General features: G+C 40.1%; 1 long non-coding RNA gene across 2 annotated transcripts in view; it reads right to left on the bottom strand.

Annotated features, from left to right (window-relative positions):
• Positions 1–14,195: 14,195 nt before the first annotated feature.
• The window catches only part of LOC119707752, a 106,352-nt gene continuing 94,257 nt past the window's right edge, over positions 14,196–26,290 (bottom strand). Inside the window, exons 2-3 of one of the 2 annotated variants that reach the window (XR_005258840.1) lie at positions 19,971–21,485; positions 14,196–19,887 (exon numbers count right to left, since the gene is read on the bottom strand). This is a non-coding gene — a long non-coding RNA (uncharacterized LOC119707752). Of the gene's footprint in view, positions 21,486–26,290 lie in introns of both variants that reach the window. The other variant, XR_005258839.1, reaches the window with a different exon arrangement.

Here is a 26,290-nt window from a genome sequence, read left to right as displayed (position 1 = left end):
GCACATGGGGAGTTACTGAGAACAAAGGAGAAGAAAGTTCCCTCCCCAGTTTCCAACATTGACACCACTTTGGAGCAGAGGAACAAAAAAGCCTGACCTTGCATTTGGAACTCTGTGTAGCTGGGGATCATCATCCCCTCTTCCCTATTGGGGAAGGCAAGGCCTGGCTGCCTGCAAAGGTGTGGGTGCACAGGAGTGCACAGTGATGTGCTCAGAAAACAACTGCTGAAATGCAAGGCATCCCTGAGCATCTGGACAAATGTGATTTTCCAAGATCTAATAGTTTGAGCAAGTTTTGAAATGGGTTTTCTCAGTGAAGATGGATTCTCCAGCGCCTTTACTTTTGGCTGTAGAAGGCGCTGTGCAGAGCAGCTGGGGCTTCCAAAATGGCTCAAAGTGCAGATGTTTCTTTAAAAGGGTGAAGGACATATCTATGATTAATTCCCTAGTAATTTTCAAATACCTGTTCTAAGGCTGGAGTTACTCAAAGAAGAGAGCACAACTTCAATACTTGTAAAGAAGTACCATTTTTTCCAAGTCTCATTTTCACATGTGGCTGAATTTTTCAGCGATTTTGGTCTTTATCACACTATGGCTGCAAAACAATCATTAGAAATATCTAAGAACAAACTATTAACAGGAAAAAGTGCTTCAAACATCTAGTTCCTCTTGTATTAGCAATTGCAGTATGACTGAAGAAGGGATCAACTCTGCAGTCCCCTGAACCAAACTCACGACTTCTTTAACAGCATGCTCAAAGTTTTCTATACTTAGAGCTTTTCTAGAAAATTCACTTTCTTAATTTCTGCTGATTCTATTAGCCCCAGACCCTGTATGGTTTATACCAGCTGTGTTCAACAGAAGGGATACCCAACTAGGGGTACAAATTGCTTGCTGAATGGCCCTCTCTGACTCTGTGCTGTTACTTTTGACCTCAGATGGCTCTGAAAATGACCTCAGAAAATACTCTCCAGTTGACTTGCTTCCAAATGCCAAAAAATCCCAACCTCCAAACTTCTAAACATATAACAGAAGGAAAGCTAAATTATTTGAGTTTAAATAACACTGCAAAACAATTATATCCCAAATATAGCAAAAAAAAAAGTGTTCTAAAAGTTGTGCCACCTGATACATAGAGTAAAGATATCCTGAAGAATGATTTTGTATTGCTTATCGACATTGGAAATTTACATAAAGTTTATATATATTAGAAAAGCTTATATATATTAGAAATCAGTTTCTATAATTTTCTTACTGCAAACAGCATTTTCATAGGCAAACAGATTTTTTTCCTATAACTGGATATCTGCCTGACAGACATTTCTGTCAAATTCACCATTCTGCCATGGATATCAGAGGACATTTTGGGATGACATGGACATTGTTTTGCTTCCTTTATTAATCTTTCAGTTCTTTGGTTCTCACATGACCTGGGTCTCTTCTGATCTTCTGTATTTAAATTCAGAAGCTCTTGCCAGAATACTCTTCCAACTTTGTTTGTAGTTGCAATGCAAGAGGCCTGCAACTCTTGCTTTAATTTGGGACGGGGCTTATTTCTTCCTGTAACTGAAGACAAATGGCAGACATCACCTTCCTCATTTCTCCTGAAGTAATGCCTCAATTCTCTTTCTGGGTTAGCTGGCTAAATTATTTCCTTTCTAAATTGTCAAGTTCTGCTGTGTATGGAGGATTGTGACTTTCAGTGCTTAATATAAGCAAGCACTGAGAGGTGGGATATGCTGAGAAGATTTTTTTTCTGCGAGATACATATAATATCCTTTCGGCTCCCTGTGTTCCTGCTGCAGCCTCAGCTGTAGCTGTAGGTCCAGATTTTGGTAAGGATTTAAAAAAATGTTGGGTACCACTTAGGGTCCATTAGACTAGCAATACCCAGAGGTTTAGAAATTGCATCCTGTAGAAAAGGGGTTTTTTTTGTCAAAATCCTATAAGAGGTACAGGGTCACATAGACCAGAAACCTGATCTTTCCCTTATATCAAAATGGCTCCTAGCTAAATTTCTGGGACCCTCTATGCTAAAATAAGAGAGGCTTGTCAAAGTAATGCTAATAGTCAGTGGCAAAATTCCTTATCCCAACAAAACAATTGAAATGTAAAGTGCAAATGAATGATCAGAAAGGACAGAAATGGAATAAGATGTAAAAAGGTTCTAACAGAGACTCCTGACTTTGTCATATCAACAGTTGAAGTTAAAAGGTTAGCAGAGGTTGAGCTGACTGTTAATGTTTCCTCATCATTTTGTTTATGAGAAAGAAGAAGGGAAGAAGACTTCCATCCCTGTTATCAGGTTAAATTACTGTGCTTGAGTGGAACAACTTAATACTTCAAATATACAAACTTCAAAGAGGATCACACAAGAATGTTTGTTTCAGACTGTGATTGGAGTAGATCCATTTGTTTGTGTAATTGCCACCACAGTGGAAATTCGTGCTTCTGTATTTGCGCAACTGCAATTATTTTCTAGGAATGAACCGTCTGAATTTTAATATCCCATAGATTCACTGCAATACAGCATATTACAATATCTTGACCTTTTCCATAAATTGATTGTCTAGTTGTTCCAGTCCTCCCTCATTTACAGTCCTGGAAACCTTAGAAGAAGAGGTAACATGGCTATCTCTGAGTTGTATATTTATCAGCATTTTCGGAGTCACACTGCTGGTCTCTTGAAGGCTTGACAGAAGTTACATACTGTGTGCCTGAGGTACAGTAGCATATAAAATCATGCCAGAAAAGGCAGGGATGAGTGCCACAGGCAGGCTCACTAGGTACACCACAGGTGGTCCTGTTGAAGGTCACGTTGGTTGACCAGCATTGTTATCAAATTGTGTTCTCTCCAGTGAGTTATTCTGACAGCCAGATAAACCTCCAGCTAAATAAATATCATGTGCAACCTTCAACCAACCAAATGTAACTGTTTAATTAATGTGCTGTTCCTAAGTAAACCAAAAATCAGAGGGAAAAGGCTTCTGGTCTTTTAAGGATGCATAAAGCAGAAAATGAAAGATCTAAACATGAAAGGGAGAGAATCCTCTTAAAGCTGAGGATACAGTGGTAAGAAAAACATTTATTAATTTCCAGACATCACCTCAAACTGATGGACTAGTGAAAAGAAGATACAAATTGTAATAACTGAAAATGTTGGAGGAAGACGCAAAGAAAGAGCAATTGCCACTTTTCCATTGCTTGTCCTCCATCAAAGAAGGGAGAGGGAAAAATCGCATTTGGTAGTGTTTATTACAATTATTATGCCCTCAAAAAACCCCTAAAACCATAGAATAAAACAGAAATGCTCTGATGTGGCTCAAATTCTTCCTCTGAGACTAAATGTAGATTTTTTTTCTGAAGATGCTTTTTCACTTCCAGATGTGCCTTCAGGTCCCACATGTGCTCTGAGGTAAATTCCTCTGCCTAGTGAGTGTGGAGCTGAAGAGGCCATTACTGCTTTAGTAGCTCCCTACAAGCATAGCTCAAACCATCTCATCTGCCCCTTCCAGCAGCAGCAGAAAGAGGTGTTTTGTCTCAAGCACTGAACAGAACAGGATGCACATGAAGTTACCTCTGCTGCTGAAGTGTGGTGAGCAGGTGGGCATGTCCTGCAGCTCAGCCCTGTTGCACTGACCACTATCATGACACTGCTTCTGACAAATCTCTGGATCAGCTGTGGCCAAACTCTTCTGTGTTCAGGTATGCATCACCTTTTGAAGTCTCACATCCAATCTGGGGTGTGGGGAGTGCTGTGAGACTATGAGACAAACCATGTAAGAGAGCCAGAAACACAAAGGAGACTTCCGTTCCTTTCTTCTCTGCATCCCATGGAGAGCAGTGCTGTCTATCCAGCCTCCTGCTGAAAGCAATATCAAAATGAAAAATAATCATATGAAGGCAAATCCAGACAAAACAGAGCAGTTGCTTATTGGAAGAGGAAAGCATGTTTAAGAATTTTCTCCTTATTTCAAAAGCATAAATCTTAAGATTGTTAAAATAAGTCTCACTCTCAAGTTTTTTGACTTATTGGTTTTGGATTCCCATTGACCTATCAAATGTGATAAGTAAAACTCATATGTCTATCTTCAATTAATAAGAACATTTTGGATAAGCTGCAAAGTAATAACTCTGGTCACTGCTATGTTGATGTTACTTCCTGCAGATCTGCTGTTGAAACTGGAGCCCTTTGAACCCTGACCAGTAAAAAATGTACCAGCCTTTTACCTAGCAATAAGGAGCATCATATGCTGATCATTAGTAATAGTAAACTACACTCTTTCCTTCTTCTTTGTTCAATATAGGTAATTCAAGGCCTCTCTTCTGGTAACCAAAGGTTTCACTGTTACTGAATTATCCATTACCTATGGATACGTTACCAGTGCTACCATTTGTGCCTTAACAGAGACTGGACATCATCCCATTATCTTTCCAACATAATAGAAGAAAGCATCACGGTCAGGAGGTAAGAAAGCATTTATTGCCTACATCATCCACAGAAGAAAAAAAACCTGGGACATCTGTGGTGGTACAATTTGACTGACAACCAAAAAGCTTGCAGTAACATCATGCTGTGGCTTATTGTGAGAAAGGCAGGGGAACAGAGGCAGGCGTCTTCCAGCAAAAATAATCACAGTAGGCCAGAAAGAATGAAAACCTATATCAAGATATTAACCCTCTAAATGATGGAGGAGGTAAATGCTTTTATGAGTATATCTCAGCAAATATCTGGAGGCCAAGCTATAAGATTGTTTGGAGTAGGATGAAATAATAGTGCAGTGCATTATTGTGATGTGTTATTTATTTACACCATTCATGTTGTGTACATTAACCTCCAGTTAACATGAGGAATCTGGAGTAGCCACACTGTAAGCAGGAGAGTCTGCCTTGCAAATCTTGCTATCCAAGTGAGTTGTACAGGAGTCAAGGAGAGGTACAAAGTGTAGGGACATACCCATGCCCACATGACAGGTGGGTGCCAGAGCCAGAGAACAGACAACAAATTCACAGTGCCTGCATCTTACACTTGGCAGATAGGCTGGGCAATTTACAGTTCTTAAAAGGGACATAATGAAATATTCCTCTTGATGTCCAAACACTAACACATAAAAACAGGCCAGTATGACTGAAATAAAAAAGCCTGTGTATCTGAAAACTTGTTCAGAGACCTTTCCATAAATACAAAAATGATTTGGTTGTCAGTTTGAGATGTGAGCCATTGTATATGTCCAACTATAGCCTCTGCAAAGTCACATACCAGCTGATTTTAAGCTAGGTCAAAAAGACAGAGAAGGGCAAAGGAGAAGGATATTTCTTTCTCTGGTATCCACTACATCTTAGTTTCCTTCCCTTGTCAAGGCCTTTCATTGATTTCTGAGAGAGATTTGGCCAGAAATAGTTTGAGAGGATGGTGCTTATGAATTTGTGGATATTTTATTGCTAGGATATACTGCCAATACATGACACATTTCCAGATCCTTCAAATAGTATGTGCTCAACACACAGTGAGAAGGGTTTTACTCATAAACTTAGTTAAAAGGAGGTGTACAGGGTTTGTTTTTTTTTTTTTTCTGGAAAATAAGAATGAGTCATCCATGCATGCATTTGATTTCCAGATCCAAGAGTCTGCAGTCTAGACTTACAGTTTTCATTTTTCTGGACACCTAATCAGTCTCTACGTGAGCTGTTACATCCTGCTGTCAATAGGAGATTCATGAGGAAATAAAAAACAGAGCAGGAGGTACCAGGGTTTTCTTCCAGGTGAGAAGGTGCAATAGCTTTCCAGAGTGGCTACTAAAAAAATAAACAAACCTGTGACCTTTAAGTTGAGGGACCCCTTAGTTCTCTCTGTGCCTCATCCACAGAGAAATGATTGCCTATCTCTGTTCAAGTCTGCAGAAATCCATTTCTGCCTCCTCAGGGTAAGCAGGCTTTTAAGACTGTAGTTGTACTCTCAAGTAACAATTCAATTTGGCTCTGAGCTCTGTAAGACCACCAGAGGAATGGGGGATGATTTGCCTAAGAGAAAGGCTGCATGTGCTGACAGGTGGAATAAAGGACTTAGGAAATGAGAAAGTGGTGATGATATGTGGCATTGTGTTATGAAAAGGAGCCTCAGATAAGAGGTTTCTCTTCCTTGACTCCATTTCCTCAGAGTGGGGTCCGTGTTCTCCCTTACTGCAAGGGTGGAGAACCAAAAAAAGCCATCAGAAAATGTATACATCCACACACAGAGAGCAAAGAGCAATCATTCCTTCACTGAGTAAGTCCTGGGTTATGTTTTCGTTTCCAAGTCACTTGACGTCGGTGACTGAATGATTTTAGGAGTGAGTGCAAATCAAGGTGTGCGTTGGACTCTACTGTCCCAGATTGGAAGGGGGAAGAGGAAACCCTTCTGCTTCTTGTGTAGATCTCAGGTGAAACAGCTTCTCCCTGTTTCCCCCTGAAGCAGAAGAGGAAATAAGGCATTTTCCAGAACACAAACAGGAGAGAAGTGTGGATTAAGCAGCAGCTTCCCCAGTTGTCACTGCAGCAGGAAGTGCATCACTTTTCCAGAGATTTGGTGTGAGTTGCTGTCAGAGACAACAGTGCACAAGAGCAGCCTTCGGAAAGTATCCTATGCTGGTCCCCCATCCTGCCACCCTCAGCATTCCCAGTGGTCTCCTGACAATGTCAGATAAGGATCAGAAATTAGGTTTTCAAAGGAGAATGCTCTGTAGCCTTAAAGCTGCAGCCCTGTCTTTTCAAAACCGAGGGAGAAATTCCTCACCAACAGGAATGGTGCTTGGATTCCTGTGTTCCTCCAGCAAGAAGTTATTACAGCAGAAAACAAAACATGTCCTGATGGATGCAGCTAATTAAAAGAAGAAGAAGAAGCTTCAACTTCTGAGTAAAAAACTACACAGGGACACAGTGATAGTTACAGCATGGTCACACTGTCCAGGTATGCTCTAACCCTTGAGCTGTGGTGTAGCAAATTTGAGTAAAGTAGCAATCTACTTTCCCTCCATATCCAAACTAAAGTTGCCAATGCACCTGCCATCAAAGCAGTTAGTCCCTTACATGGGGGCTGCAGGGGCAAAACACTGCTTGATCTGCTTAAGTCCCCCTCCTTTCTTCTGTGGCATTTAAATCCTGAGAAGGTATAAATAACCTATCTTTATCAATTCAGTTGGTATTTAGCTTTGAGCAGCATATTAATTCATAGTAAGGAGCAAAGAGCAACAAAAGACACTACATGTAGTAGAAATGGAAATAATATGCGGGAAAAGACAGGCAAGTCATGAAGCAGGTGAGAGCAGTCATCCCACAGTTTCCCAAAGCCCATGAAGATTTGCTCTAGGTGGGCAATCAAGCACTCTGGTTCTTTGGCACATCTCCACTCTTCCCTGCTTCAGGTGCTCTGTACTTCTCACCTCCTCCTACCAAAGCAGAAATAGGCTGCGGTAAGTACTTAAACCCAAATCCTCTACAAAATAAAAAGGCTGTTTTTAACCCCCAGCTTGCTCACTGACAGTGCCTTCAGTCTAAGGAGCAAGGTGCAGCCGGGAGGGATTCACAGCGGTGACACAAGGTTCAAATGTCGTCACGGGCAGTCAGTCTTCCCTTTGTGCTCTGTAAAGCACGGCCAGCGGCAGCGATTTAATCGCTTGAGTCACCCCTGGTTAAAAGTGCACTTGTTTCCTCTTCCTTTTTGTCTTTCAAGGTCTTCCAAGCCAGAAGCAAGGCAGAGGCTCGCAGAAATCTTGGAGTAAGCAGCAGTGTGCTTCCAGGGATTCTGACCCTGCTGTGGCCCACGTAGGAGGCAAATCAGCCCTGCAAATTAGGACTTCTCTGCATTTTCCATGCAGATCAGAATATTCTAAAATAACTGGAAAGCCTTCTCTTTTAGAGCCATGCAGGGCTTAGGGAACTTTTCCCATGAATGTGTATTGACACTACTTACCATTTCATTATCTGTTTTCCTTGTAAAATAAGTTTTGTAGCTCTGAATTTGATGTCTACTGTTAGTGCTTATTATGGCAGCATGGTTATGTCACAGTGTATCCACAAGAAGAGAGAGTTGTAGAGAAACATTTATGAGAACAATAGAAACTCTTAGGAAAAATGGACAAGCTCTCAGGCTCTGTTTCTTCTGGTCTTATTATGATTACTGCATTAAAAACAGAGAATTTTACAAGCATAGGGAAAAATACCCATTAGTACTTTTGTCACCATCTTTAAAAAGCTGTTTAGAGTCATCACCATTCAACTCAAACTCTTTCAAACGCTGGTTTACATGTTTTATTTGTTACTTGCAAGGAAAGTTAGTACTCATGATCTTTCTGTAAGACTGCATCCTGACCACAGCTCATATAATCAATTTTCAGGCTCCGCATAATGTTTTCCTGAAGTATCCAAAGAAGAGAAATGCACCTCATACAGAAATGATGTCAAGTAAAATCTGACATCAAAATGACCTGCGGTACTGTTGTTCCCTAGAAATGAAACAAAATTAAAAACAACATAAAATACTTAAAGTATAGAAATGTTTCTGTATCTGGCAGGGCAAACTAGCACCACCATCCCAGGAGGTTTGTTCTCATTTTCATTATCAGTACTGTATAGTCCACTCTTCTGAAAAAATACCTTTGTAAATTTTGGTTTTGTAGTTTTTAGCTTTAAACAAAGCTAGAAATTCTAGAAAAATTGGGGGGCAGGGTGGGGAGGGCTTATTTTTTTCAGTCCTTAAGTTATTATCCTACTGTGGCTACATTCTTATGCTCACTTTCCAGATTTGACTATATGCATTTAAAACAACAGCAGAATATTTTTTTTTTATTAAAAGCATTAAAAACAACCTCTTGAGCCATGAGCCATTTTACCCACCTCTGAATTTCTTTCCTTTGTCAACTCTATACATATATCAGAGGTTGAGTATTTTGCTTTTCATGCACAAACTCTGTGCAGTAGTTGCATCTTCTATGGAACATCAAATCTTTTGGCAAAAAGTTCATCATAGTGAAGGAATACTTGGTCATATAATTGGGATATATAATCCAGAATAAGTGCTTGGCCCATGCAATAGTGATTGAGATTTCAGCATGACAGAGTAAATGATGCAATTTAATTGTTAAATTTTTCAACATGGAAAAAAAAAAATCCCACTGACAGTGATTGCTGTTGGTTTGATCTGTATCTTGGCAAACCCCAAATTTTTAGTCAAACAACAACGAGAACAAAAAATTTAGTTTCCAAATATTTAAGCATGTTTGCTGCTCACAGAATACTGGAAAGTGACAACAAAAAGAAGAGAGAAAAAGAAAAAAAAGTGAGAGATACCTACTTCTGCTAGTGTTGTCTGCTTGCAAGTTTGTTCCTCACACCACTGGGGGCAGGAGAGAAGGAACAGCTGTCCCCAGGCTGAGGGATTTGTATGGCACAGCACAGTCCCCATGTGTGCACAGTGAGAAGGATGACTGGGGTGGGAAAAAGCCCCATTCTATCTTTTTGAGGAAGAAAGGAAGGCAGCTGCAATATTTTTAGGAGTGGGTGACAGCTGAAAGTATGTCTTATGAAGTTGCTCTTTGATGAATGTATAGCATACCTGGAGGAAAAATAGGAGTTTGCCAAGTGCAGGCATCTTCTGTTCTCGTGTAGCTGAAGCTGCTTTGATCTAAACTTGACAAGCGATGTGTATATTATACTACTGAAACCACTTTGGTCTTTTTAACTCAAGAAACAAATAGCCCAGGGACCTGAATCTGCTCTTATACACCTTCTCCTGGCACTCCCACTGCTCTTGGTCTGGGAAGCATGAGCAGTAGGTGCAGCACAGGAAGGCTCAGGAAAGGCACCAGTGGTTCAGGTCTTGGAACCCTTGCAGCTTGGCTTGGCGTGCCCAGGTTCAGCTCCTAGCCTGGATTTGGATTGCTTTCCAGGGCAATGGTAGCTGTGCTGGTGGAGGCGTGAGAAGCCAACTCAGCCATGAAGAGTCTCCCTAATCTGCACTGACGCTGACTTATATTTTACATCTTTTTGCTTGCATTTCAGACAGATCAGCACTTCATCTATCTATGGAAATTAATGATAGGTGTCTTTCTTTTTTTTTTTTTTTTTTTTTAAGATAGCCTATGATATCTAGAAAAGATGATTTATAAACCCTTTAGTTTGCTTAATTGTATCTGTCTCAGTGAACTCTGCTTGAAATACTGGTAACTTTGATTCATTTATTGCCAAAATGAAAGCAGCATTTGCTCTATCTGGTATATGCATTGCAATACCTGGCTGAAATTCAATAAAGGAAGAAAGTGAGAAATTTCATGAAGAAAAAGTGCCGTGTGTTGTGACACTGAAGTTTGTCCTCTGCACATAACATTGTTTTTTTCAAATACATCCTAAATAAATACCTACTGTACCTACATCAAAGATAGCAATTACAAATGCAATAATCTACATTTTAAAATCCTTAAATTCGTGTTTGTTTGCTACATTGTATCAGAGAGTGCAATATCCTCTGACAGAAGCTCTCATTCTTACACTTGTACTTTACAGTTTTCACTAGCTTCCATTTAACTTCCAGCTTTGGTTTACTTCTTGGAAGACTGTTTCAAAATTATTAACTTAATTTTTAGGCTAAGTCTAATCCTGACATATAACAAAGGAAAAAATATTTTGATTACAAAGCTGCTTTATTGAAAGCTAATAAAAGTATATTTTTCAGACATTAATTTATCTTTAATAAAAATATTATATTTTAATGGGAAATGTTAGATAAAAATGTGTTGTAAAGGATTAAAATTATTTACAGAATGAAGAAACCTGTGAAAAAAAGCCTTTTCTGCTTGTTCTGCTGAGAAGTGACCAAAGGAAGCTCAGTTATATTGCACATGACATACTGAACTGCATGACAGCACTGAAGTCTTGGGGAAGAATATTTGTTTCACCTCCATCCTTCAGCTAGGGCACCCAGTGTTGTCCAATCTGTTACTGTTGATTGAATTAATCCTTCTTTCTCCAGAGCAATTTACACACCTCTGGTATATACAGGAAATAGAAACAGCTGCCTACACTTTCCTGAAGGGAAGTTAAGTGAGCACTAAAACTAAAGAATCATACAATGGTTTGAGTTGGAAAAGACCCTAAAGATAACTTAGTTCCAATCCCCCCTCCATAGGTAGGAATACTTTCCACTAGACCAGGTTGCTCACAGTCCCAGCCAACCACTGAGCACTTCCAAGGATGGGACATCCACAACTCCTCTTGGCAACCTGTTCAGCGCCTCACCACCCTGCCAGTAAAGAATTTCTTCCTTGCACCTTGTCTAAATCTGCCCTCTTTCAGTTTGGAACCATTCCCTGTTGTCCTATCATGACAGCCCTTGTAAGTAGTCCTTCTTCAGCTCTTTTTGTGTGTTCCCTTAAGGTACAGGTGACATAAGATCTCTTCTCTTCTCTTCTCTTCTCTTCTCTTCTCTTCTCTTCTCTTCTCTTCTCTTCTCTTCTCTTCTCTTCTCTTCTCTTCTCTTCTCTTCTCTTCTCTTCTCTTCTCTTCTCTTCTCTTCTCTTCTCTTCCCAAGCTCTTACAATCTGTCTTCGTTGAGGTGCTACAGCCCTCTGATCATCTTCACAGCCCTCCTCTGGACTTGCTCCAACAGGCCCATGTTCTTCTGTTGGGACTCCCAAAATAATGAAAATCCTTTCACAATACTTACTGATGAGGGCTGCTACCACATCTAGGGTTAAAATGTTATAAGTTATAAAATGTTATATTTCTTTTAGTAAAGACAGATACTTTCCTCACTTCTTTCTCTCCCCTCTTTTTATTGTAAGGATGATTTCCCAGGAAGAGATTTTCAAAATTTACAATCAAACCATCTCCAGATTGGAAGAGAGAAAGGATAGAAGGTACAACACTGAGAATGAGAAGCTGCGCTTCTTGCAAATTTAATTTGTGTTTGGTAAGCGAGGAAGAAAAAGATAGTGTTTAGTTAAATGTTTCAGGAAATTATACAGTAAATGCCCCAAGAAATGTAGTGTACTGAGGCCAGGGCACAGTCCAGCATAACTTCCCACACACAGAGCCATTTGCCAAGCCTGGCTGATGCACAGTTCTTGTACAAGTACTTAATTATGGGGCATGACTTTTTACCAAATTATTTTTACTTTTCTAAAAAATAACATCAATGTTTTTATACCAGAAACATTTTTCTTTTGTCTTCTAGTTATGAGCATACTTAGTAAAACAATAAAATAGCAGAAATTGGAAATAATTTAGGTCATCTATTCCATTTCCCTGCCTGTGAGGAATTATTTCTTAAATTGTGTTTGTTAAAGTTTTTTCAACATATGAACAACACTGAAAAGTCATGTCATGCAACTGGAGGAAATAGGATTACAGGAACATCTGCTGGAAACTTTTTCCTTATGAAGTATGATATTTATACCTTGGCAACGAGCAATATTCACATTAACTGTGGATTATTTGTACAATTGAACTCTTATTCCTTTTAACAACTCTACCCAGCCTGTTTCCATGGCAGTCCAAGAGACTTCACCCCACTCTTTTGGAAGAAAAACATTTGGGCTGCTGGGATTTCAGGGTTTAAGCAGGATGCATGGTACCTGGGTATTGGTTGGCTTCCTTCAAGATATAGACTCACATATACTGTTTGTGCCTTTAAAACATGTATTTTTCTATAAGAAAGTGAGATAATAGTAGAACAGATATGAAAAAAGGCCAAAAGAAATGAAGGCAAGGAGGCTACAGCACTGCCCTGATCTTACTTACAGTAAAATTAGGAAAGTTCTCTGCTTTCAAGACAAAACTCAGTTGAAAGGTTTATTTTTTGTATACACAAACTCCTTTTCCTTGCATTTTTATAAATCAAAAAGCCGTTGTGATGACAGTGCTGCAAAAGGGCAAGAAAAGGTAAATAAAAATTACTTTAGGGGAGTAACAGTCTTAATGAGAGTGACCCTGAACACATAGAAAACCGTGTTTCTAAACAAAAGCCATGGTCCTCCGGAAGAGAGGTGGCCTTAGAGAATGTGAATGCTCCCTCTGAATTTCAAATTGTCATTCCATTTCTTCATTGTATGTGCATGTTCAATGGGCTCCTGTGAGGTCACTGTGGGGCAAGTTCAGAGCCCATCTGGGATGAATCAGGCAATCAGTGAGTGTGTAAATCATCACATTGCCTCAGTCCTGATTTGTGTTTTAACTGAGAATGAGAAGGTGGTAAGGGCTGATGGAATCTTGAAAGGCTTTCTGAGGCAATGGGTAAAAGTGGGAGTGATGTAGCAGACCAGGGCCGGGGCACCTGGCCAGAGTCAACATTGAAGCTGATAAGGAAACTGCTTCAGCTGGCAGAGAGTTACATATATAGCAAAAGTGAGCCTTTATTCATTATTGTCTGTGCAATTCCAGACTCTTTATATCACCACAACAGAATCATGCCTTCCTCCTCCAGTTCCAGAACAGGGGACTCAGGGAGAGCACCCTGTATAGTATTTAAATGGTAGCAGGAATCCTGTCCTCGAATTAACAGCTTTGGCTTTATTTCCTGAGTGTGTTCAGCTCCAGTTAGAGTAAATGAAAGTTTTAGATTATCCTGAGCAGACAGACTCAGACTGACAGGCTAGGGCTCCTCCATTCATCATTTTCTCTTTTCTCACTTGTGTACAGATCGATAAGGGTTAGTACAGGGCTGTGACTGTCCCTGTGCAGGCAGCTCAGGTAGTTCTTGCACCCATTTAGTGGAAACTCTGGCACCAGCCTGTTGGGTATATAGAATTACAGCAGTCAAAATGTTTCTCTAGACATCCAATGAATAATGAAAAGAGTGTAATAGGTACTTCAAACAATCACCCTCCCATTGCTTGGGGTATGGAGTTATCTTTTTGAAGGGCTAAATCCATGCAAGTTTAAAGTTTCCTTAAAATGTATGCCCTTTTGTGATAAAGGAACATGGATACAAAGGTAGGGAGACAGGCCCTTTTTCTTTGGTTTTATTCCTGAACATGTTGACTGTATTTTGCCTATTTGATCCAGATTCATTCCATCATTTAACTCACAAGCCCCCCCTCCTTTGAACATAAACCCCTAGGAAGGGGGCTGGGATGGCAGCATCTGAAACCTTGTCTTAGACATGGCTTTTCTGATACAGAACAGAGGCAGACAAATGGCCACATCCACAGCTGAGGAGGGTACAATGACTTGGCATATCCTTTTAGATCATTTCATGCACAGACTTTATTTAAAGACTTATTATAAATGATAAATGTTAGATAACTTCACAAAACCTCGGAGGAAGCTGACAGCAGACACGTACCAGGGTATAAGGCTGGACAGTTTAGATTTCAGGCTGGCAATACCTCTTTTCTTTCAACCCATGATCCCTGTTGAGGGAATATCTTGTCATGTCAGCAGTAAATAACTAATGTAGTCTTCATATGGTGCCAGTAACCCATTAAAGAAGCCTCCCAGCTGTACTTTTACTGCTCTCTTGCTGACTTTGCACCTCACTCGTACAGGCACAGCACAGGCAGTGTCAAGACTTGCAATGTCTTTGCCTTTGTAATGCACAGAAAGCAGCTATATAATAATATATTTCTAAGATGAGCCTAAGATAGAAATGACAGTAGGTGGGAATAAGCAGAACCGGGTTGTCTGAGTAGTCTGTTTTTAAACCACAACTTTCTCCTGTCTGTTTTTCGCTGTAATGATGATCTGCATGCTTTGTAACATCTTAACACTTCCATAACCCCAATTAAAAAACAATTAAAAGGAAATAAGGAAAGGCGATGCTTTTGAGTAAACTACCAAAGCTCAAAAATCAATATATATGCTCAGTGGTACTGAAGAGACTTGAAGCTGCTTAGTAAATTAAGATGTGAACTATGAACATTAACTCTTTTGAATTCCTTGAAATATGGAGATTAGGAACCAAAATGGATCATGACTAAGAGCTGAGGATTTTTGGTTGATGGAAGAAGTGGAGAGATAATCACAGAGACAAAATTGTGGATCAAAGGTTGTTATTATTTGGTCTTGTGAATAACTTTTCAAAATATCAGTCTTTTGTTCAGCATGCTTTATTTAAAATTAGTGAGGAAGAGCATTTGTATCTCTTTATAACTATTGCTTAATGGGTCATTTAGTTTAACTGAGAGAAATATTTTGACTGCTGACTTGTTCTCCATATCAGGTGGTGGCAAGTGCAGCCTTTCACAGCAAAACAAAATCTACATACACTGCCATTCAGCAAAGACTGTTGGAATCAGTGGGAAATATTTAATGTGTATTTGCAAAAATGACCCTTTTATCCTGTTTCAGGATCTATTTCACAACTTCATGTCAAAGGTCTGGTTCCATGGATCACTGCTAATATAGCATTCAGATATGAGCCATAAGTCTATGTATATTTTGTTCAAAAGAAGAGTTTTTAATTGCTATTGCCATACCTCATACAGGAAAATGAGCTTCAGTCACATGAATTCTTTGTCTCACTGAACAAAAGAAAAATTGAGCAAAAGAGCAAATTTGCAGCATGGGAAAAACAAGCATCAGAAGTTATGCCAGTTACAACCAGAAGAGAAGTGTGGGGGGGATATAAAGAGGTTGATAACTGCTATTTTACAATTACTTGCAATCATATTCAATAAGAATAATTTTTATGTACATATATGTAAATATGAGTGGCAATTTAACTCATGTAAGTAAGGACAGTGCCGATGCAAGCAAGCTATTTATTGTAAGGACAAGGAAACCCCATGTGATTGGCTTTTATACTGTAATCAAAACCTTCAAAATAATGTACAGATTATAATCATAGTAGCTCATGTTGTCATGTATGCTACACGTTTCTTTTTCACACATTTGGAAAGCAAATAAAAGAATTTGAAGGTTATGATCAAATACTGGGTGAAAACACAGGGCTTCTGACTCTACTTGCCTCACTACATCCCTCTACTTGAAAAATGTTTCTATTTTTCATTCTTTCTTTTCTTCGGGCAACTGGTCATTGACGTTTCATCAACTTGCCTCCTCTCAGCCTCCACAAGTAAATGACAGTAAAAAAAATCTTAATTTATGCTATTATTATTTAATTATTGCAGGTACTGAAGCCACTGCTTTTCCTAGGCACGGAACACCAGGATAGGACAGGGAACACAAGAGATACCTGCAGCTAAAGATTAATTGATTAAAAAAAAAAAAAAAAAGACCTTTTCACATGGAGCTTAATTAGTATAAAAAGTTTAGGGAAGAGAAAAAAAATCATGAAAGAGTGGTCCATTGTGGCTACTAACCATGAACACCTAATTTTGACCCATAGTCCAGGGATTCTCCTGTTGCTTTGGGGATATAAAGAGATCTTCTCCCCCTGTACTTCTGTACCATCCCTCCTCCACAGACCCAGGAGCAAACACACACTTCTTTGTTCTTATAGTCCTTTCCCTTAATAATGTGCAGGGAGAGAGGAAGCCGGAGCAGATGAGCCTTTGCACTGACATCATGTGGATGCTCCCTGTTATGCTACACGCTGATGTCACAGCCAGGCAGGCCACGCCCCTGCTACTCGCTCTGCCTTCAGCCAGCCCTGCAAACCCCAGTGAATTCAGTAAAATCTTTTTTCACATCTCCAGAGCAGGCTCCTAAAGGCAAAAGCCTGGTTAATACTCCAGCAGAGAACATCTGATTATTACATGGGGCTGGGCAGGAAGAGTAATCAAGTTACATAAAGGAAAATACTTAGGATGCATTATTCAAACTGCATTAGATGTCTGTATGGTCATTCTCAGGCAGAGTGAATATTTCCTCAATTTGATTTAATTTTATTCCATTTAATTTACACCTTTCATTACTTCGGATGAATATTGCTCTACAACATGTCTTCATGAAACAGGCTCTGCAGCAAATGGTGTGAGCTGCTGACATAATTTCTACTATAATTTCTAGTACTATAAAATATTGTAACAGTAGATAGTTTTCTCCTGAATAAAATATAAACACGAGGTTCTTCTCTGGATTCCATTATGTGTTAAATATAATTGCAACCTAAACATGTAAGTACAGAAATCAGCAGTAGGCAGAAACAGCTTCCTTAGTGTTCAAATTTGCAATTTTTCCCTTACTACATGGAAACAAACTTAGCAGTGCAGTCCCTCCCTCCCTGATGTCTGTCCTGCGCCATCCTTACAGGCTTTTGGATCTGGTGCCCACTGGCTGAAGTCCAGCAAAACCAGAGCGTAGGTGCATTTGAGTCATCTAAGTCTTGGAGAATGATCCCACGCTCAACAGGGACCTTTGCATCTCACAGGACCTAAAATCAAGAAGTGCTTCTGCTTTTTGACCATGGCAAAGAGACCCTTCTAAGGGGCTTTGGAGTTTACTAGCAAGAAAAGCAGGATTTTAAGATGCAAAGGGAACTCAATACTCTGACCACCTCTTCTCCCTACTCTCCAAATGTTCCAATCACTGAGCTATTGTGCCAAAAGCCAGAGCATTAAGCACTGTCTTCCTGCTGCTCACCTCCTCAGGTTCCCCACCACCTGCAAAGTAGTCTCAGCACCCTAAAAATATCCCTCACTCCATCAATTCAGCAATGGTTTTCAGAGATAAGAAATCATAGTTCTTTCTTGCTGCTACTACATGCTGGGTCTGAAGTCACTGGAAGGCTAAAGGATGAATAGTCTCTGGATTTTAAATTTCAAGGAAATCTTGCTCATTGTCCTCTGAAATTAGTGGCAGTACAGAGAGTACTGCGATTACTCAGTATTGATAGTTACCAAAAACCTGCTTGCCATAAATACTGAATTGTGTCATTATCACTTGTATGTGCTAGGCTTTCATAAATATTGGCATTTAGTAATTAAACAGCTGGCTTTAAACTTGAGTAGGTAGTCATTAAAATGGCCATTAAGAAAGTTCAGAGCAGGAAAAAAGGCTGCTTCTTATTCGTTCAGGACACTGGAGCTCTAAAAAAAGTGAAATTTTTCATTTAAATAGGCCACATTCTGTATTTGATGTAATTTGTATTGTATCTCATATCCCTTCAGCCAAAAAATATATTTTGCATTTTTATTTCCAGATTCATCAATACAAAACTGGGGCTTTGTTTCTGCAGGTCCATTCCAGAGTCCTCCAAAAAGAAGAACACATGCAAGGTCTTTGCATGGATTTTAAAACATGCTTGAAAATATCAGATCGTGATGGGAGACCAGTGTGAAATGGCTGATCTATACTATGTTTTCACAGCTTATATATTAATGCTTATTGCTGAACACTATACCTTTCGAGGAAAAATACCCGTACATGACTAAGAAACAGATAAGGGACAATTTTCTAGCTTGGGCTTTCTGTTAGAAAAATTGAAACATGGTGTCATTGGTTAATCTTTCCTCTTGCATTTCATTTAAAAATACTGAAGAATTTTCGGCAGTCTGAAAATAACTGTTCATTTAATTTCTTTTTTTTTTTTTTAATTTAAGGTAAATGAATGAGGCAAGGCCAGCCTTCACCTTTTGGATGGTCAGAATGACTTCTGTTACTTGCATAGTCACAACTGTTTTGGGGAAGACAGGGACTTTTTGGAACAGGAGCAAAGCAGACTGAACAATAATGCTTCCCAGTACTATTAGGGGCCACTGCTGCTCTGCCAAACATTAGGAGGTGAAACAACTGGAAAAACCCTTCAAACACCATGCATTCCAACACATACTAGTGAGCAAACAAGCACAATAGGTAGAAGTGAAAATTATAAAAGTCAGTCTGATTGTGTATTGGTCGTGGCAACAGAGGTTGCCACGCTGCAGAAGACAAGTCCACAGGCTTTTCTCTTTCCGGGAATTCCAGGTGGTGCTGACATTTCTCATCTTCAAAAGTTGCAGTTGCCATTAATTGCTGCTGGCTGACAGACACCTCCATAATGATGATGAAGACACAAGCAGCTTTCAAATTCATGGATTTCAGTCCCACAGCAGGGAGAGAGGAAAAACGCTGAGGTGCTGCCACCCAGCAATCAGGCTCTCTCTGTTACTGCCATTAACTGCAACTCTCTGCCTGCCACTTTGATGAGAGCCAATGCCAGTAAGCTTTACAAGCAGATTATTGGTTTACACTCTGCATGAAAGATGTATCTAATAAGAAGAAATAAGATTAATCTGAAATCAGTTTAAGGGAAAGACTGCAAATTGAAATGATTTGTAACAGTAAGTCTGAAAATGTATGAGGTGGATACATACAGCCACGGAGGTGTTGGAATTTGAGGAGTTGCTGCTGTGGTATGTATCTCTTGAGTCTGCTGTATTTTAGACTTACTAATTACACTTCCACATTTTGTTTCTAGCATTCTGCACCACAGCTGCATGTCTACACAGACTCGTGCATATGTATGTGTGCACCTACAGGGACAAGAAAAACTGATGGATTTTTCCAATTTGAGATAGAGTTATATTTATTCACACATGATCCTGTTTGGAAAGAAATATAATCTGTTGACATTTGGGTTTATGAGTGAGCATGTATATCTGTACAACAGCAGAATGGCATAAGAGAAAGCCAGCAAATTCGTTCTTAGCACAGTGCCCAACAATTCACCTCTTGATCCTGCCCTTTTTACAGCTGTTTCTCAAGGACTTATTACTGCTAGGAAGCCTGAAAGCTGAGAAACATCCCATCTCCGTGCACAAATGATTATTTTTCTCCCATTTGAGAAGGCTTGAGAGCTACACAGATGCAGCTACAGCAGGACTTGACAGGTGGCTTGTACCTCCCCATGTGATGGAGAAGCTGCAGTTGGACTCAGTGGAGGGATCTCCCCCCCTCCTCACGGATCTGAGGAAGCTCGTGGTCTTGCATAAATTACTACTGTGGAAATCTCAGCTCTGAGCTTCAGGTGTCCAGCTGTAAAAACAAGCTAATGTTATCTCCTTAGTGCCTTTTTTCTGTCTCTTTCTTCAAGATTTCATCAGGGCAGAGACTTTTACCTTGTTATATTTGGAAGATGTCTCTTTGCCTTTAGTTGCTTTTCATCCTATGGCCAAATCAGCAACCTGTGATGGGGAGACAGGAGCCACACCAGGGTCTCAGTGGAAGATAAGTGGAGGAAAAGCCCTCAAACTGACCCCATCACAAGAGGATTTGTCCTTACTACTTAGGGCTAGTGGAAGGGAGGGAATATCTGCAGACATCTTGAAATCTGCAGGATTTCCTCAAGACACCCATGTGGGTGAGGTCTTGACCCTTCTTTGCTGCAGTGAAAACAGTGTGGAATGTGCTGCGGGTAGCAGAGATACACCCAGTCAGCTACCACTGGGAGAGGATTTAGACCTGGATCCATCCCTTGGCACGTTGTGAGGGATTCACTGTGTATCTGCTGAGAGAGAAGAGAATTGTAGGAGGGGCTGAGGTTGGAGACGATGACATACAGCTTTGCTCCAGCTGTAGCAATTACCTGCACTGTCAGAAAAACAGCAGGTCTTAAATTTTGAACAGAAGGGACTAAATGCATCCTTGGAGTAACTCCAGAAATTTCTGCATTTTGTAAGAGAAACATTTTGGCCCTCTGTCAGGTTTATGCACAAAACTAAATATTTTTCTATCACTGAGTCAAAGGTCTGAAATTATTTCTAAGATTGGGAAGTTAGGCATTAAAGCCAGAGGAAAGAACATACCTTACTGCCAATGAAATTTGCCTCTCCATATTTCTAGTGCACATCAAATAAAAGAGCATTTTTCAGGTAGATGGTTTTTGCTGTTGCTCATTTCAAAATTTCAATTTCAAGTGCACTAGAGGGTTTCTCTATGAGAGAGGCTTGATTCTTACTGTCATTTTTCAAAGGGCTGCTGTGAGAGCAAAGAATTGGCTTCCTTTAAAAATCCTGCAACATCTTGAGCTCATTTGGTGGTGAAACATGCCCTCTACCAGTTACTGCCTTCCCTGTCTTGGTGACTGCCAGAGTGGAGTTGTCTGAAGAGGTTATCTTAGACTTTAACCCAAAATGTTTGTAGCTGGTTGCATTCAGTTGGACTAACAATATTCTAACAGCTGAAGCATGAGGTAGTGATGTGTTTGGACACATAGCTCAGTGGGATTCCCAGCATTTCTTGCAGGATAACTCTGCCTACTTTTGTTTCCAATGGACATCTCATAGGCATCCATTCCCAGAGGTGGAGGGCTTGGCATCACACTCCCAGAGCATAACATGGGGGCAATGGCAACAGATCCCATGTTGGATGCTCCAGTCCTGCTGCAGCTCCCCAGGATAATGTTCACACAAGTAACTGTCACAGATGTGTTGGGGCTGCAAAGGGGAGGATAGAGAAAGAGGCTGAAGATACTTATCTGAGCAGGAGGTTGCTGAGCTGTATTTCCAGGGAGGCCACTTCTGTTCAGCCTTTTAAAGTCTCATTTTCCCCATCTGCTATGCAACGCTCATTTGCCCATTCTGGTGTCAGGAGACCTCACTGGTGTCTATGAAGTTCTTTGATGCGTGACAGCTCTACATGAAAAATAAAATGATCAGAGCTTGTTTCTATCTGTGCCACTTTTACTTGGACATCCCCAGCTGTCCAGTGTTACTGAACACATTCAGGAAAAAGAATTTAAGAATTTTTTTTTTTCAATGAACTCAGGAATGGTATTTCCCCAGTTCAGAGCTGGTTTCCTAGTCTTGGGTTTTTTTGCCAATAATAAGATTTGCAGTTATTTGTTTTTCTATGATACTCCTTATAATCTCCTTTTCCCTCTTAAAACAATGCACAAATCCCCTACTCCTCTCCTATAATTACCTTTCCCTGGAGTACAGCAATCTGCATTGTTTGTGACTTATATTTGACCAAAAAAACCCAACCAAACAAAAAAAAAACCCAAAACCAAAAAACAAACAAACAAGCAAAAACAGAGAAACAAAACACTATTTCAAAGTGTTACAAGCAATTAAAAAAATTAAAAAAAGCAGACAGCTGATTGTAAACTGCGAGGGATAGTAAAAGGTTTGCTCAGAGGATGGATGCACATGGAGCAGTGAGTGCTCAGTTACTGCTGCTCCTCCAAAGTGCTGGCATGGGAGCAGATCCTGTCACTTCTGTGTGGCACCACAGGTCTGTGGAGGCTGCAACTCCATGGCTGCAAAAGCCAAAGCACTCTTCTCATCCGTCAGATTGACTCGGCAGTGAGTCTCAGAGATGAGGTTACCGAATGCAAAGCCGCTGGCTGACAGGCACTGCCATTTACGTGCTTTAATTAAATAGAGACAAGGAGATAGGAAGGGTCTGAATCAGGACAACAAGAGGCAACTGAGCACCAGAGAGCCTGGATTTTTTCACTCTTTTATCTGTTTGCTTCACCAGCATCATTTTTGCTGGCGAGGCTATAGCATATTACCAGGGGTTTTTATTTCTAGGTTGAATTTAAACCTTTGACTAAATCTGTCTGTTACTAAGCAGACTCTTTTCCGCTTTGTATTCTTCACATAAACTTGGTTTAAATGTCTCATGTTTGGTAGATTCATTTGTTTTTAACTTCCAGTTATCCCAGATTCCCCACTGGTCCTGAACCCTTGTGATTCTCCATCTGCAGAATTATATTAGTAACCATCACAGGCTTAGATATTGTTATGGAGATGCTGCGTGGTGGTTTTGGCTTTTGGATGTCCCTGCTGGCCTGATTATGTATGGATTCTCCACAAATGGATACGTGCTGCAGATACAGCATCAATCTCAGCACATCCCCATTAAAGCGCCCCCAGGGAACTGTTGGTAGGCTGCAGCTCCCACACCATGGCTGTGGGGAGCATTTCTGGGTGTGGGGGGTGCCTGTCTCTGCATGTGGCTTCTTTGTTTTGAACAGAAACATAACAAATTTAATATGAGTATGAAAATGCACCTTAAGTGGAAAATGACACAGAATAGAAATAGACAATGAAAATTTCTCTTCCCCATTTACAGGTAGTCTAAAAAAAAAATCTATAGCTCTATTGGTCCTGCACATTGTGTATCTTTTTCTGCTACGGATTATTCTGGTTTGAATTTGCTGCTTTGGGTTCATTCAAAAATAAGGTCTTTTGGAATTTCTCATGTGTTTCTGAATACACCTCTTTTAGCTGCCCTGCTGGTGAATACAATCTCATAAAAGTGAAATAGAACTGTGCTGCATCTCTGCAGCTTTACCACAGATAATGCTGGAAAGATTCATGCAAACTCCTGCTCCTTTTTCTTAGTTGTGGAGCTTGTTCTCATCTTCCTTTTAGCCCTTTTTTCCCTAATGAGTTCCAAACTCTGTAAATCACAGTGTTTGGGTTAGAAGGCGCATGCTGTAATCTCCAATGTAATTTACAAATTACTGTGAGGTTTTCTGATGACATCATAAATAATAAATAAAATCTCAATAGGAATAGGTTTCAGTGGGGGGTTTGGCTGTGAAGTACTGCTCTTCTTCCATAAGCATGCATTTGTATTTATCCTAATGTGGGTAACATTGGACATGACTCACTCACTTGAGTTTTGACAGCAAGGAGAGATTCCTGAAGGGAACCTCATAAAAGCCACTTGAGTAGCAGGGGTGAGTTAAGGGATGCAGGGATTCAACTTGTAGAAGACTCATGACAGCAAGAAGGCACCAGAATAGTGAGGTATGATTCATCTCTTCTAAACTTAACTCTCCAAAAATGACAAATCTTTCTCAGGTTGTTTGCTACCCAATTAACGGCTACCTGCAGGATGGCTGACACACCAAGAAAGAATGAATTAGGAAGGACCCTAGGTGGCAGAACTTATGGCATCAAATTTGAGTTAGACAAGCCCAGTTAGCAAAATCAATCCAGCCCCAAATGACCTTGGTCCTTACAGGATTTACAAAAATCTGTACTGCAGACCTCACTTCAGAAGTGACAATGACTACCCCATTAAATCTGATGTCATTGTCGCTGCAGCAGCTTTCCCATGGGATTTCATCTTTCACAAAGCCTTGGTTTTTGCTAGAAGGAAAGGAGAAGGTGAGAGAAGATGGATATGGAAGGAAAAAGCTTTAAAGGCACAGTTGTTTTAACGCTTTGATATGCTGCTCCTTGGGAGGTTTAAAAGCTTCTGGCCTATCTTAGAAGGGATGAGTGAGAATTGCAAATAGGACAAGCAATAGGACAAGGGGAAATGGCCTTAAGGGAAGGTTTAGATTGAACATTAGGAAAAATGTCTTCAACACAAGAGCTATCAGACACTGGAACAGGCTTCCCAGGGAAGTGGTTGAATCACCATCCCTATAGGTGTTTAAAATCTGGGAGTATGATTTAGTTGTGGACTTAGCAGTGCTGGGTTAATATCTGAAGTCACTGACCCTGGAGGCATCTTCCAAACCAAATGATTCTATGACACTATGAAATAGAAACTTAATTTCCTGATATTCCTGATATTCCTGAAGGAATTTCCAGTGACTTGGTTAAGAACAGGTATAATGGTTAATGCCATATTATTCTCTTCCTAAAAAGAGAGAATCAAACTCAGATAACATGCTAAAATTGAAGGATGACTATAGAAAAGCCCTTTAAGCTTATTTTTCAGGCTGCTCTCTTATCAGTTCACCACCACAGATGTAAAGGGGTTTACAGGTGCAAAGCCCCTCAAAGAGCATTGAAATTATCAAAACAATGGCACTGGTTGTTTGGGATGACTGAGATCTCCAGGAGCACAGACTGAAGGATTTTACAGTCAAGAGCTGACAGGCAGGGAGAGATTAAATTGTCAGCTCAGTGAATACATAAAGAAAAAACAGAAAAACCTAGCTATAAGGCCAATGACTCAAATGCTCAGTCCAAAACTTTATCTTGCTGCAGGATTCATTTCTGCTGGATGTTTTCAGGGTGGTATAATGCCTAGAGCAAGGAAAAGTAGGAAAATGTAGAACATGTCTACAAAAAATCCTCGAAACATTGATTACCAAACAATATCAGTTTCATTTCAGCTGTAAGTATGTGCTCTGGCTTTACTCAGAGCAGCAAGGAGCAAGCATCTTGCATTGAGCTGCTGGTACAGATGGAGTGTCCTACCAGTGACAAAGGAACCACCAGCAGAGAGGTGTCATTCTGTCTAGGGCTCTGAGCTGAGAAGGGAGAAAGGCTTCATGACAAAAAAAAATGAAAAACTGATGGGAAGCCCTTCTTTCCAGAGACAAGACTGATTGCTAAGTAGAAGGAAAAATGTGCAACTGCAAAAGGATTCCATACTAAAGCACACTATTTCTAATGAGCATTTTGTTGCAGCAGCTGAAATGTGAAATAAATTTAGTATCTCTGACAAGGATGGACTTTAATCAATGTCCAAAACACAGGACTTTTGTCTCCAGTACTCTCTGTCTGGCTTGCAGACAGGAGCACAGACAGCCCATGGGCCAAGTAATGCCCTGAACTTCAATGAGATCTAGGGCCATAGTAATTTTTTTTCTTGCTATAATTGAGCAACATTAAGGTATTTTGCTGTCTGGTCTGGCAAGGCTTTCAGAACACTTTTTTGTCTCCTTCCTAAAAAAAAAGCACTATTTCCTGCATCCTTACTCCTTTCATAATAATTATCTGTACTGTAAAACTGCTTGAAAACAGAAAGGCTGGTAATTAAATAGAAGGATAGGAATCAGGTTGCATTTTGTTGTTCTTTCACATAAGTGAAAATACTCCTTAAAAAAAAAATGAAAGTATAACATCATTCTACTTTATTAAGACATAACGTTGCAGACCTCCAAGGGATGATATAGCCAGACTGAATAGTGTCTACAGTCTGGAAGTCAGGTGTTTATTTTGTTTTCAACTACCAGAATGAAGCCAGAAGGCCCTAGTTGACCTTTTTCCTGGAAATTCCCTGAAGGCATCAATATGGTGTAGCATAACTTTGCCTGGTTTTGCTGGGCTCTGTGCCCGCATAAGGAGCAGGGCGTGAGAAAAAGGCCTGTGGGCAATGTGCTTCTGTACCCAAGCTATCCAGCCCCTGATGGAGGCTTTTCTAGCCATCACATCATATGTAGGTGAAATTCAATGAAAGTTTTCTTTCTTTCTATTTTTTTTCTTTAGAAAATCTAGATACGTGGACATAATCACCAGATAAATATATCAGGTTAGCCTTTCTGAAGGCAAAAGCTGGCCTGCAAAATATGGTTATTTCTCCATTAGATATTTTAAAGTAGTGAGTTTGTTCTCTCCTGCAGTAGGACTTTGCAGCACACATTTTTCCAGGAGAGCTGGGCTCACAGCTGGGAGCTCCTGCCAGCCGTGAGGTGCCTCACACCTAGTGGCCTCACCTCTAGTCTGAGTGCTCAATGCTT

This window comes from Motacilla alba, chromosome 1A, assembly GCF_015832195.1.
Source record: "Motacilla alba alba isolate MOTALB_02 chromosome 1A, Motacilla_alba_V1.0_pri, whole genome shotgun sequence".
Classification (NCBI taxonomy): Eukaryota; Metazoa; Chordata; class Aves; order Passeriformes; family Motacillidae; genus Motacilla; species Motacilla alba.
This window is presented reverse-complemented; position numbering and strand designations above follow the sequence as displayed.